We start from the raw sequence: 14,008 nt of genomic DNA on the forward strand, positions 1-14,008 counted from the left end.
ACAAATTGTTGTAACGCCCCTATGTTACACTCGTTAACCAGAGGGTGGATTTAGAATGCCCGATTGGGAGGCGGCATTACAACTTTAAAATATGACGTTATGAAAACGTAAAACAAGTAACTTTTAAATACATTTAGCTAATATATGTTAAGGGCTCATAAGAATCCATGCGTTGTAACAAGAAGAAATTAGTCTTCAAAAATTGATTTAAAGTTTTTTGAATAAACGTCTTTGCTTTTCGGTTTGAAAATGTTTTACCTTTTTTAGACTAAAATCAAATGCCGTAGGGCTTTTCTCCCAAAGAAGTGTAATAATCATTCAATTCCCTATTAAGTCTTACTGCTACAAAAATGTTTAGGCTCTCTAACGCCACCACGAGGATTGTTATATTATTTGTTGTTGACGCTAGGTGGTGTGAAGACACGCTATTTTGTAATTCAACGTTCTGCTTTCGGATATTTTGCAATTCAACGATTGTAACTAATCGAAGTTTTCTTCCGAATAAAATAATCTGCCTAAAGGCCAATGTCAAAAAAGCGAATCATTCCTTTTTCCCAGCCAGTGTCTCGGATTATACCGTATTACAAAACTTGAAGTTATTTCGTTTAAATGTGGAAGATAAATGTATTTTAAATCCACCAGATCAAATCGCTATTCAAACCACAAGAAAATATAAAGCGGCAACGTGTAAAAAAAAGATTTTAGTTCTCTCACTTTTGCACTTGGTTTAATCCTAATGCCCAAACGAAAACTTGAAAAGTTGTTAAGCTGTAAATTAGGCCATGTTTACCCTGGGTTCTAAATCAATTTAGCAGCGCAAATGTCAGCTGAACCACGCGATAAACCGCAGAAAAGGAGCCATAGTCGAAAAAAAAGATGTGACGCACAACGATTGGAGGTCGTAGATCACGAATGTCAAACGAGAAAATAGAAAGCATTTTGTGAACGCTTTGAATAAATCTTAAGATAATGGCTGAAAGTTGTAGTGAGACGTAGAATGAGCATCAAAGCCCATAAAGAAGTAGGATGTTGTGCATACGAACAGAATGCAGCATGTAATAGTGCTATGGTCATTACTCGACTTACTGCTCTGAGCCTGTGTAGCTCAGTTGGTAGAGCGTCGGTCCCGGTTGACCGAGGCCGTGAGTTCGAACCTCACCTCAGGCTAGTTTTTCTAGCCTGGCTTTGCTTGCACTATAATAAACCAATTGATCAACTGATTTCGGTTCTCCCCTCGAGAGGCTTCCGGTGTTCAATCAAGGCGATAACGTATGCACAGATAAACGTAAATAAATGTAATTATAGTTTCCATTTCGACCCGAAATTGCCTCATGGGATACAACTACATTAGGGTGAACTCTTCAATAATGCAACCACTCAGATTTGGACTTTGCACTCTGGTCGCACGAACATAGCGATCAGACCACCATTATAGGAGTAGCAGACTGAAAAAAGTGACTTGTTCATAACACTTCAAAAAGTCCATAAAAAACAACAACACGGAGAAGCCTGACATCCGGTTTGTTGAGCGCATGGCACGTTGCATAAAACCTCAAGTATGAGTGACGCGTGAAAAAACGTCGATAAAATCGATCAATCGCATGAAAAGGGGTTTCGTCACGTTCATTATCAAATTAGTCTCACATCAGTTGATAAAGACAGGCAGCTGCAGCTTGCATGTGTATTGCCATTAAGGCCAGGTGAAACACAAATAAACACCGGGTGCGTTCACATGTAAACAACAACCAGTTATATCACAATGCTTTGTTCCCATACCGATACCCGATATTTTTAACAACAGTAAGAAATGCCAACCTTTTATTTTGTTCCGATACTCAATATTTTGAACAATAGTAGACATGTCCGGTACATTGTAATTTATTGCAAGATTTTCATCAAAAGTAGCTTCCACACAGCTTTTAATTTATTCCGATGCCGATAGACGATATTTTAAACAGCAGTAAGAAGTACCAATACTTTGCATTTTTCATATACCGATAAACCAATATTTAGATCAAAAGTAGAATTCCAAAACTTTTTTACTAATTACGATACCGATAACCGATATTTCAATCAAAAGTAGAATTCCGATACTTTATAATTTATATTTTTTTGTGGCATCCGATACGATAGCAAGTGGTATCTTTGTTAAGTTTAAATCAAACAGAAACGACGAAATAGAGACGAATAAAGCTTTCTTTCGTGCGGTTCGGCAGACTATGGAGTATACGTTTATTATCGTTTTTTACTTTTTATAAGACAAAATTATTTTCCAAGGTGGAAAGTCTCTACGTTGGATTGATCACAAATCATGTCTGAAGTGCACGAATTAATTGATCGCCACCCTTGTATCGTGGTCCAGGTAAAACAGATAAAGAAAACTGTGTGTCAATAACCTGGAAATAAATACGTGTGCACTTTGCAGTGTACACGTTTCAATGTATCTTAGTGATTTACGTCACTTCATAGTGATTACGTCACTTTTGCCAGAATAGGTATTGGAATCGGAATAACATACGAAGTAAAGGACAGTCCATTTCGTTCAAGATTTTGTTGGTGAGCAAAATACAACAAAAATGGTTACCTATACCGAAAAGAACCCACTACTGACTAAGAGTTGGAAGACGTTGAAAAAATAAGGATTTGAAGATAAATCTGGTGTTTATTAAGAAAAGTATTATAGATGCTTAAAAAAAATGTTTTTATTCCTCGACTGTAACAGTTTCTAAATTTATGTTTTTCTATTTTTCTGAAACAGCGGTTTAGTCAAAAAATATTTTTGGTGCTTTAAAATATTTGTTTTTATTATTTGACTGTGGAACACTTTCTATAAATCTATATCGATATTTTTCTATTTCATATAAAACAATGGATTATTCACAAATATTTTTGGTGTTTTTAAAGATTTGTTTTTATTATTTTACTGTGGAACACTTTCTATATCTATATATATATTTTTTCAGAAAACAGTGGTGTGTTCAAAATTATTTTGCTGCTTTAAAAGATTTATTTTTGACTCAATAACTTTCTATATTTATATTTTTCGATTTTTTTCAGAAACAGTGGTGCATTCAAAAATATAGTTTTTTCTATTGTGTTCGGGGCGGTGCTAAAAATACCAGCCTTCGCAGAAACGAGAAGCTTTTTATTTTTTGCCGCGAGAGAGAGAGCAAGCTAGTTTGAAATTCCTTCACTAATTTCCGTCGGCAGTTTTTTTTACGGCGCTCTATTCCGAACAAACTCAACCTCTGACGTCAGACGTTTACGAGCGGGATTGAGGAAGTCGTTAATGCAGAGCACTCTGGCAAACTTCGAAGGCTCCAGCGGTCTCCACCCTTTGCTGCGAACAAGCTCCTAACCTGGTTATATTGCCCAGCTTGTGTTTTCGATGAGCGAAGTAGTAAATCGTCTTCTGTCGTTCAGCAAAGGTCACAACCTGCCGACTTTGTTTGTTTTGCTTAACTCCCAAAATGGGTGCAGCAACCTACCTATACTGCCGCTTCTAGACTGAAGTACTTTGAAAAAGAGATTTTTATCAAGTATTGACGCAATTTTTAAATAAAATAAACACATTCGCTATATGACAGAAGAATGCTCTAACAAGGCTAGCAATTCAGATCAGACACTATTAAAATATCTTAAAAATATATGTTTTTTTTGCTAGCAAAGGCATCGTCAGCCTACTTTAATGAGAATAACACGAATGACCCTCCATGAAACAAAGAGTAATGTTAACATCTGATCAATTGGTTAAAATGAGGTTAATTTTAAGAAAATTGTAGATTAACAACTGGAGACAACTAAAGCAAACGAAGGTAACTAAACCTCTTAACATTAAAGCAAAATTTGGCCGAGCAAGCTGGACAAAACGTTTGAACGTTAAAATTTCATAAATTTTGGGCTAAGACATAGTAATGACGTTATTGGTATGATATCACATCGCGATAGATTTTGTTCAAATATCGGGTAGCGCTATCGGATTAAAATGTCAAGTATCGGGCATTCGTACTATCGATATATTGCGTTTTAGATCTTATTGTGTGTTCCGGTTCGATTGGATTTTTCAGCGGTTTAATGCCGCACGCTGAATTCCTGCGATGAAAATGCGAAACGCAACAGAACTGTTCGAAACACAGCCCTAATGTAATTTGGCTTTTTGGGCTTTCAAAGTCGGATCGATCGTCCAAGCCTGTCAAGGTGTTAAACAGCTGAAAGCCATAATAGTGTTACACGCCTGTTATTACCATGCTGTATCCAGTTACACGGTGAATGGACGCACGGCGTGAAAATGAATACGCTGTTGACACACGATATAAAGCAACGGTCAGCAAACTATTCGCCCAGGCAGTTTAATCCTTCCAGTTCGCAGCTTATTTCCCGAATGATTTTAAAATACGGGTATTAATACTTTAACGTTGCAGATGTTTGTCCGGTACAAAACTTGGCTAAAGTTCGTTGAAATTTTAAACTAAATGATACATTCATAAAGCTCAGTATAAATTTTGTTAAATATTTCTCTTAGTCTTTTTGTAATAATAATTAAGTCAAATAACATGAATACAATTTTAAATCCAGTCCGCGGTCTCCAATTCTGACAGTTATCCAAATTACTTCAATGGCCAAGGCCAATTAAAAACATAATACATTAAACAGCGGGCCGCAATACGCTGCTAGAATCTAGCGCTATAGATGACTAGAAATTACATAAGACAAAATAAGCAAGACAACACATTTTGTAACGATAACCATATATTCATTCTACAACTCTGTGTGACATGACCATCTTTATTGTTACGCCTATTGGTCTGATTGGCTTATTGTTTAGTTACAGAATTCTAAAATTGTTTAAAATCACGGTGGAGAACAAGATTAGTTATTTGAAGTTATTTAACGTGTTTCGCCGCGTTTTTGAGATTTTTTTTCAGAGACGGCGTCATAATACTTTTTTTTTAACTAAGTTCATATTACAAATAAACACAAGAAACCTGCTGTTTACTGTCGACCTGATGCGAAAATATTCAACTTAAATCGAGTCTAAATACACACACAAGGAAATAGCGAAGCGTTTATTTAATAATCTATTTTTGTTCAAAAAAACATTCTTTTTTAAATTATACACTAAGATTTTAATTGGGCCTACATGGAACCCCAAAAAGTAGCCCACATACCCCCAAGAGGTCCATGGACCCCAGTTTAAAAACCCTCGTTGTAAACCATGCATTTTCTAAACGATAAGAATAAAGTAAGGTAAAAAACGACTGTACGGCTCTCAAAAGCAAACCGTACATTGGACAAATGGTGGCGTGTTTTTTTATCTGTCTGTTTACGTTGTTTCTAATTGTTTCATTAAAAATATCTCACCATAATTCGTATAATTTTTTTCAATCTTTATTTTAATATTCGCACAAAAAATATATATTTTTTTTAAATCAAAGTTTTCCAAACAGCATTGGTGAATTCCCAAGGTTTAAATCGTGAATGTTTATTTTGGGTGCGACCCCTTTTAAACTACATTTCCAAAATTTTAAATTCCAAAGGGGGCAGTATCTATTTTTGGAAAGGCGAAACAGTTTTCCGAACTGGCCAGAACCAAATAAATACACTAACACCACACAACCCGGTCACCAATGGGCTCATTTTGTACGCTTAGGTCGCTTTCGCCAAATAACAATCGAATCACATTCGACAACAGCATTACGTCACAATGGAATGAAACGCGATCGAATCGACCCCGCTGCGGAACTCAGCTCGCGCAGTGTGTGACGTCACAATCTACTTTGTTCACGGGGCGGTGCGTCACAAGAAAGGCTTGGCGCCATTTTCGAGCAATTTACTTATTTCTAATTGTAAGAAGAAAAATAAGCTTCTTGAAGGCGTACAACAACACATCGAAGCTAAAACAGCATTTCGTAATTTTTTTAATAAATATTTATTGAATATTAACAACAACAATGTTAAAGCCCATTTAAATGCAGGTAATATTTTTTTAATGCTTCGAATGTATCTTAATATAATGGTTGGAGGTTGTAGTTAGACGTAAAATGAATATCAAAGCCCATACAGAAGTAGGTAGCATTTTGTGAATGTTTCTAATTAAGCTTTATTTATTTTCAACATGATTTAGATAAACAGAGAATAAATAGGATTTATTTGAAATATTAAACACACACAAAAAAATTCAGTTACGTTTGGTGTTTTTTTATTTTCATTATACGTTTAACTACAACCTCCAACCATCATGCTCCAAAGCCCTTTAAATTAGGTTAAAAAAGCAGTTTTAAATACGACATTGCGACGGCCCTTGGAAAAAGAAACGAACCGTCCCGTTATTCGATACAATAAGCGCTATATCCTAAGAATTGACGCAAATATAATGCAATTTCGGAAGGCACCGTGTGCCATTCGTTTCTAGAGATCTCAAATAAACTAAGTCGAAAGAGTCGATATATTTTGCTGGCTGGCATATGAGGGCACATATTAATGTAAAAATGGCCACTTGAAAAGCAGCCGACTTGAAAAAATGGCCCCGGTTTGGGAAAAAAGAGAGCTGGCTTTTTTTAAAAGGCCTATCGCCCTTCCAAGCTTACAGATAAATAGAAAATAAACTCGTTTTATTATAAAAAACACCTTTGGCTTTTCAGAGCAGAAAAAGAACTTAATCTGTTAATAAGTTATGTTTCTTCTGTATGAAAAATGAAACGAAGCGTATTTACTGTTTGTTTTATGAAAAAAAAAACAAGAATGTCGGCTAAGACAGACTTATTACGTTAAACAAGCATATTTAATAAGGTGGAAAACTATGTCAGGGTTGGAAAAAGTCTTTACTTAACAAAACACTTAGGCCTGATTAAAAGGGAAGGCTTTGTTTTCAAATGTATGGCCTAGAGTCGAAAAAAACGAAAAAAAGTAGTAGACAAAACAACAAATAACGTGGAAGTTTTTAAAGGCTCAAGAAGAAATGACTGAAAGGTACGAAAAATAAAAAAAAATGATAAAAAGGGGATACTGGGCTTTTCAATTTGACGATTAGAAGTAAGAATTGTCCGATAATATCAGATTGGAGCCGATACCCGACACCAAGTGGTAGTATCGGTACTCGTTCGATACCCTGGCGGTATCGGTGCAGATCCGATACCAAATTAATTTGTGCATTTGCGCCATGTTTTGTAATATAACCTAACTTAAAATTTGTGAAAAAATTATTACATCAAAGTAGAAGACAAAATAAAATTCTAACGCCAAAGAAAATTTCGTCCTAATACCCTGAAAATTCCCATTTAACTTTATTTCGCTTATACGGCCATAGTAGTGACGTCATTTGGTATCGAATCGGATCGCGACAGTTTTTGGCCAAAATTTCGGGTATCGATATTGAAATAAAGCGGACATCCATTGGAAGGTAAAACACTAAATCAAAAATAAAATGAAAGACTTGATATTGTCTTACAATGACTAAATATCAGCCTTACGTCAAAATGGCAAATAAAAAAAACAATAAAAATAAAAAAAGGGGAAGCGTCACTAAAAAGGATTGCTCGTGTCGAAATGGCAAAAAAAAAACAACGTAAAAAAGGTTACAGTAAATTGTGGTTTGAAAAAGGCGCATCACGTCAAAATGGCCATTGGTAAAAACAGTAAAAAAAACAAATTAAATCATGTTTTAAAAAGGGTAACTGGTTCTATTTCAAGTTACCTATAGAAGGGGTTTATAGTCGGCGGAGTTATTCGAGTTTAGGTGTCCAGCATATATGCGCAGTACAGGTGCCCGACCTTATCCAATTGCATGGCGAAATTGGCGCTTGCCGCTCTGGCGTCTCTCTTGTTTTGAGGTTCGTCCTATAGTGTCGCGCGCGCTAGCCATTGTGACGTAGTCGACGATGCCATTGTTTTCTTTTATTAGATATGCGTCGGAGCTGCTTGAATTTAAAACGCGAATTGTCATAAAGGTACTTGCTTCTTTCAGGAGCATATAGCAGCTGAGGTTGTTACATATATATGTTGAATGTGGGACAAAAAAAACTTTCACAAAATGATAATTATTCTGTATGGGCTTTTCAACAATCATTCTACGTTACAACTTCCAGCCATTATCTTAAGATTTATTCCAAAGTTCAAAATGCTAACTACTTCTTTATGGGCTTTAATATTAATACTACGTCTAACTACAACCTGCAGCCATTTTTTTAAGACTTATTCGAACGTTCACAAAATGTTACTTGTTTTTTCCTAAATCCTAAATAGGACAATAGGAAAAAAAAGAGTGAATTTTACATTTTAAGGCCTAGCATCTCTATACGTTCAGGCTAGCCAAATAAAGGATTTCCGTTGGTTTTCAAAATTGTCATTTTAAAGCAACCACAAAAGAATATTGAAGCCGGTGAAAGCGAAATTCTAGCGTTTCTGTCGAACCGAAACCACACAAGCTGTGGTAAATCGTCATACAAGCGAAATACATCAAAAATAATCGTCAACGCCTTTTGCGTCACTTTTAGGAAAAACTTAAAAAACTAAGTATCACTTGTTTCATTTACATTCGAATAAAACTGACTTTGTGTGTAATTTCCAGTAAGTTTTACGGAAAAGTTTGGGAGTGGTTATAGTTAAGAAATACCAATAAATGCGAGGCAGAGTTATATAAAGCTATTTGACATGTAAATATATTTTCAATCCGTACCTTTTCAAAAGTGAAAAACGTGCAATAGCAATACAAATGTCCTAGCTTTGTTTTTGTTTTAACGAGATCACTAATCCTTATACTTCAAAGTCGAATATCGCTGCTACTATAAATAACCGTTTTAAAATGCCGTTAAAATAATTTTTTGAAGGGAAAATGTCGAGTAGACAAAAGCGATCCATTTTACGAAAACCTGTTTCGATCATCATATTTGCTTTTATGACGTCACAAAATGTGGGAAAGTCACCTTAATTTGCCGCCTATCTTTTAGATGAGGCTTAACAGCGTATAGAATAGAAGCTAAAAAAACGTCGGTAATTTACAACGAAAAGCCTGGGTGATCAACAACACATCACGTCATAATGTAAAAGCGGGTGTCCACATAGAAATGTAAACTAATTATCAACAACATTTCTCTTAATCGGAAGTATTATATTACTTTTGACACGGCAAATAAAATTCATGATTTAATATTATATTTTTTTTAAATCAAATCGAGACCAGCTAGAAATAAAATGTTTTGCAAAAGGGGTAATTTAAACAATATATAAATTAATATTTGTACCTTTACATAAAGGATCTTTCAAACATTTGCGACTTGCTTTTAAATAAAAATACCCATATACGATTACAGTCACATTAAAAAAATCGCCCAAAAATCGTTTACTCAAACAAAAAGATAACATCTTGGGTATTGAAAAACAATACATTCCAGTTTAATGTAGAGTTTTACAAGCAAACAGATAACAAAAGTAATCCCGGTCTTAAAAAGGAATGCCAATGCAGAATAGCTATCAATAAACCTAGGTTCTAGACTACATAAAGCCCCATAAAAAAATATATATATAAGCACGCTGAAAAAACAAATATGTAAAACAAAAGAAACCGGCACTAGCAACGTGATTTAATAAAGATTGTGAGGCAAACATGACTCAAAGTTATTTGAAGGAGTGTGTATCAATTCCAAAACTTTATGGATTCCCAAACCACTTGAAGCGCAGATTTATGCTTGTCGATCGCTTATACTAACATAAACGTAAAGCGTCTGCCGTTTTAGGCGAAATACATATTCTTTTTACAAAAGTCTGATCCTGTATTTCGCTCGGGTTTTTAAACTTTAAGTTTGACTTTTGGTTAATCAGGTGGCACTATGTAAAGACAAATTGTATTGTATTCTCGACAAGCTTTCGCACAACCGTGATTCATTAGGTCAAAGTAGAAAAGGTTTCCTGATTGCCATATATTAGAATTAGACAAATACAGGCATTTACAAAGATTATTTAAAAGTGCCCGGGTAAATGTGCACAGGTAACCCGTATCAGTTGAAACTGTGCTGTATATCCGATATACGCTGGATACAATCTACCACTGGCGCCCCTATAAATAGGGTCAAGTCTTTAGGCTTCCAACTACGGCGATAAATAATTCAGGCGACTTCCTAATGCGTTTTAAAATCCTCTAATTCCGTCGTAACCACTCTACGGGAAATGCAAGCCGTCGCTTCTCGCAAAAGGAAAAAATATACTTTTGGTAAAACCAAATATTCCTAAACAAGATACTCGCCCTTGAATGTAAATGATGACCATTACTTCAATTTAAAGCCAAAATTCTTTAGACTTTTTTGTCGTATTCATATTCAGTCACTTTATAAGATTTTAAGAAAAGTATACATCTGGTAAACAAAATGATTATAAACAACACATCTCCTTGCCCTTGCATGTAACTTGTTTGTGTTTGACACGCAACTTTGAACAGCATGTGTTATGATAACTTATGTATGCTCTAGTGATGAAAAAGCCAATACGATAGCAATAAATGTATATAAATCCTAGCAAGTAAATGACGGCATCAACTTTAAATTGAAGCAAAGAAATTTCAGACTTTTCTGTCGTCATCATAATATTCAATCATTTTATAAGATTTTAGGTTATTGTGTTATATATGGTGATGAAAATAACAATATTCGATGTCACGATAGCAAACTAAATGTTTATAAAACAACTATTTCTCCCAGCAAATAAATGACGCCAAACACTTCAAATTGAAGCAAGTGTTGTTCAGACTTTTCTGTCGTAATCAAATTCATTCAATTTTGTAAGATATTAAGAGAAAAACATTTCGCCAAAAAAACGTATCATCGGTTCCACAAATCAAGTGACTTTTTTGAAAGATATATTCCTTTTGAACATACTTGATAGGGCAATTTATTCATTTTCTGTTATTGTGAGTTTTCCGTTAAGAACGTTGATATAAAATCCAGCATTTCCATCTCGAATTCAACCAAATATACATGCTAAGATCAAGATCTATAGCAAAAAATAAATAAAAAAAACTGTTGCTGGCACACTTTTCGTAAAAGAACGTTTTATAACGTGGGAATGGCCATTAATACATGGCAAGGCACTGTATAAATGTATAAAACCATTTCAGTTTTCCAATGGATAGTGGGTATTAAAGTCTCACAGGCTTGGCTGCATGCCTGTTTGTAATACAAAAACCTTATTTATCAAACAATGAAAAGTGACAGGCAACCCTTAAGAACTTGGCACAGAGTTTGAGAATAACTGATTAAAAGTGATCTGAGGTGGCTGGAGGTTGTATAGATAGACGTAGAAAGAATATCAAAGCCCATGCAGAAGTAGGAAGTATTTTGAACGTTTCGATACTCTTAATTTTACTAAGTTAAAAATGACTAAAGAGTTTGAAACGTTCAAAATGCAAACTACTTCTTTGTGGGCTCCAATATTCTTACAACATCTTACTACAACCTCCAGCCATAAGGCTTCAAAGCGGCCTGGTTTAGCGATCGCATCAATTTTCCAAATAAACATCTAAGTTCAAAATTCTTCTGGCTTGATGATTATATCCAGCTTTCACAATGTTATTACAAATGTCCATTAGTATGCGAAATGGGTGGCAGGTAGAAGTTGGAAAACAATTTTAACAACCACCGAAGCAGCCCTAAGGCCGAAAAATATGTTTATGGTTAGCAGTTTATGGTTACCGAAAACAATTTATTTCCTTCAATGCGTAACTTGGGCGATAAAGTTTCTGTTAATAGTTCAAATCTAGGATACAGTTTTCAAGCCAAGTGCCGTGGGCAAATGACTTATAGAAAATCCCTTCTCTCCCATTACGCTAACACAAAACGTTCCGAAGGCCCCTTGTTTTAACATAACTATTACAACCAAAGCGAACAGGAAAGAAAGCGAACTTAGACATTTAAAACCAGAAAGCGGGTTTTCTCCTACGCATCTGCGCCAACTTTGAAAGGTACATATTGACGAAATGTCGAATTCGCCATTAGCCGGTGCGGTGGTGAATACCTTAAGAGCAAGCGCTAAAATGCTCAAAAGTCGATAGTTTCAACGCCCTAGGTCAATCTTAAATATGCTGTTGCTACCATGCATAGTATATACTGAAAAGAAGTTCTTCCGATACTAATTTGTGTTATCCGAAGTTATCCGTGATGCATTCATCGCGGGAAGGTGTCGTTGTATTCCCTGATGAAGGCATCCTGGATAGGCAGCCGAAACATCTGATAAAACAAGTAAATACCGGAAGAACTTCTTTTCTGGGTCAATCTTGTTAGTGGCCAAGTCGAAAAACTTCGGGAGCCGAAAATTTCGTCAAAAGCTGGGAAGAAAACGGCGTTCTGTCCTCAAGATTAAATTCAATTTATCCTGACCTGTAGGATACGCGGTGTGCAGACGTCCTTCTCTCGCTGAGATGCTCCGGCTCAGGATATTCGGCTGGAAACCGATCTGCGTTCTCTATTGGGCCTTAACAGAAAAAAAAAATTGTTTTGTTTAAGTACTGGACATATATCCAGTTTAAAGTAGATTAACCAGAAAAAAGCGTAAGGTAATTGTAAAACTTAACGACGTAAAACTGGAAACATCTCAGCGACGTAAAATTCGCCCTTTAGAAGAAGATTACATCGCAGCGATTTAATGGGCATTTTTTCATTGTCATGGAAAAAATAAATAAAACATACAAAAATAAATAAAAATATTTTTCATTGTTTGAATATAAACAAAATAAATAAAAGATCCATTTCGACTGGTTTTTCATTTTTGTTTAAAGTCAACACTTTAAAATCGCTAAACAGATCAAATCGTGGGAAACAAAATTCCACCTAAAACACATTTCGTCGGCTTTTGACGTCGCAATTTCGACTGGTTTCTTTTATAGCAAATTAGTTGGAATTGTGTAGTTAGTAATGAACGAAAATAATATCGGACCGAAGCCGATACCCGACGCCAAATGAAATTTATCTTTAAGGTAGAATTTATGGTTTTGTATCGGTATGGGCTTCCATCCGATATTATAGGACATCCTACTTATATACCAGCACTTGGTAGTAGATTATGAAGTTTATTTGCCAAGCAAAAGGATAAGCATAGAAGAACAAAATTTCCGACCAAAAACAACTGCATCCTTATCCTCATCATGTCCGACACAGCCAAGGGATTAAAATATCTTTGAGGTTTTAGGCATAAAATACCGCAATTAAAAAAAATTAAATTTATCATTATAAACCAAATTTCGTCCGATACTTTGGTAGTATCGGTGCTGATCCGATATCAAACTAAAAAAGCGTTTCATCCGTGGTTTGCGATTTGAAACACCCCATTAGCTTAAAAGTATTTTTTTTCACGAAATACTGAACATTTAAAGGTAGATTCTGATAAAATTTCGGACAATGTCGTCTTTACTATCGGATCAATGAACTTTACCAAAAAAATCGGGTCTCAGTATCTTTCAAAATATCGGGCATCGGTATAAATACAAAGCAATGGACAGCCCTAGTTTGAAATACTTCTGTATGGGATTTGGTTCTTACTACGGATTTAGTACAGTGTTTCACATAAAAATTGTACTGCGGTGTTAAACTCCTCTTGTCCACCGCAAAGCAAAAGACAATGTGTGCGACAGAAGGCAAATTATTTCCAACAGCCTGGCAGCAGACTGGGACTAGATTTATTTTAACTTTTTAAATTAGATTATAATTAAAGCATTTTAGTTTTTCCAAATTACATTAGAATTGGAAATAGATCATTTTAGTTTTTCTCAAATTAGGTTAGAATTAAATTACCGAATTCTTGAAAACCAAAATTTAGTCTAGAATTTGAATTGAAATTACATTTAATTATTATTTATAATCAATTTAATTCAATTGCAATTTATTCTTATAAGAATGTGAATCGTAAACTTTGGTGTGGTTATTTGTATATCATGGTTTATGCTTTTGAGATTGTAAAAATCACCTACAAGTCGTTCCGACCAAGTGCAATAATTTAAATTCTTTGTTTCGACTGAGGGACAAAAAAT

This window comes from Ascidiella aspersa, chromosome 8, assembly GCF_963924565.1.
Source record: "Ascidiella aspersa chromosome 8, kaAscAspe10.2, whole genome shotgun sequence".
NCBI classification, from domain to species: domain Eukaryota; kingdom Metazoa; phylum Chordata; class Ascidiacea; order Phlebobranchia; family Ascidiidae; genus Ascidiella; species Ascidiella aspersa.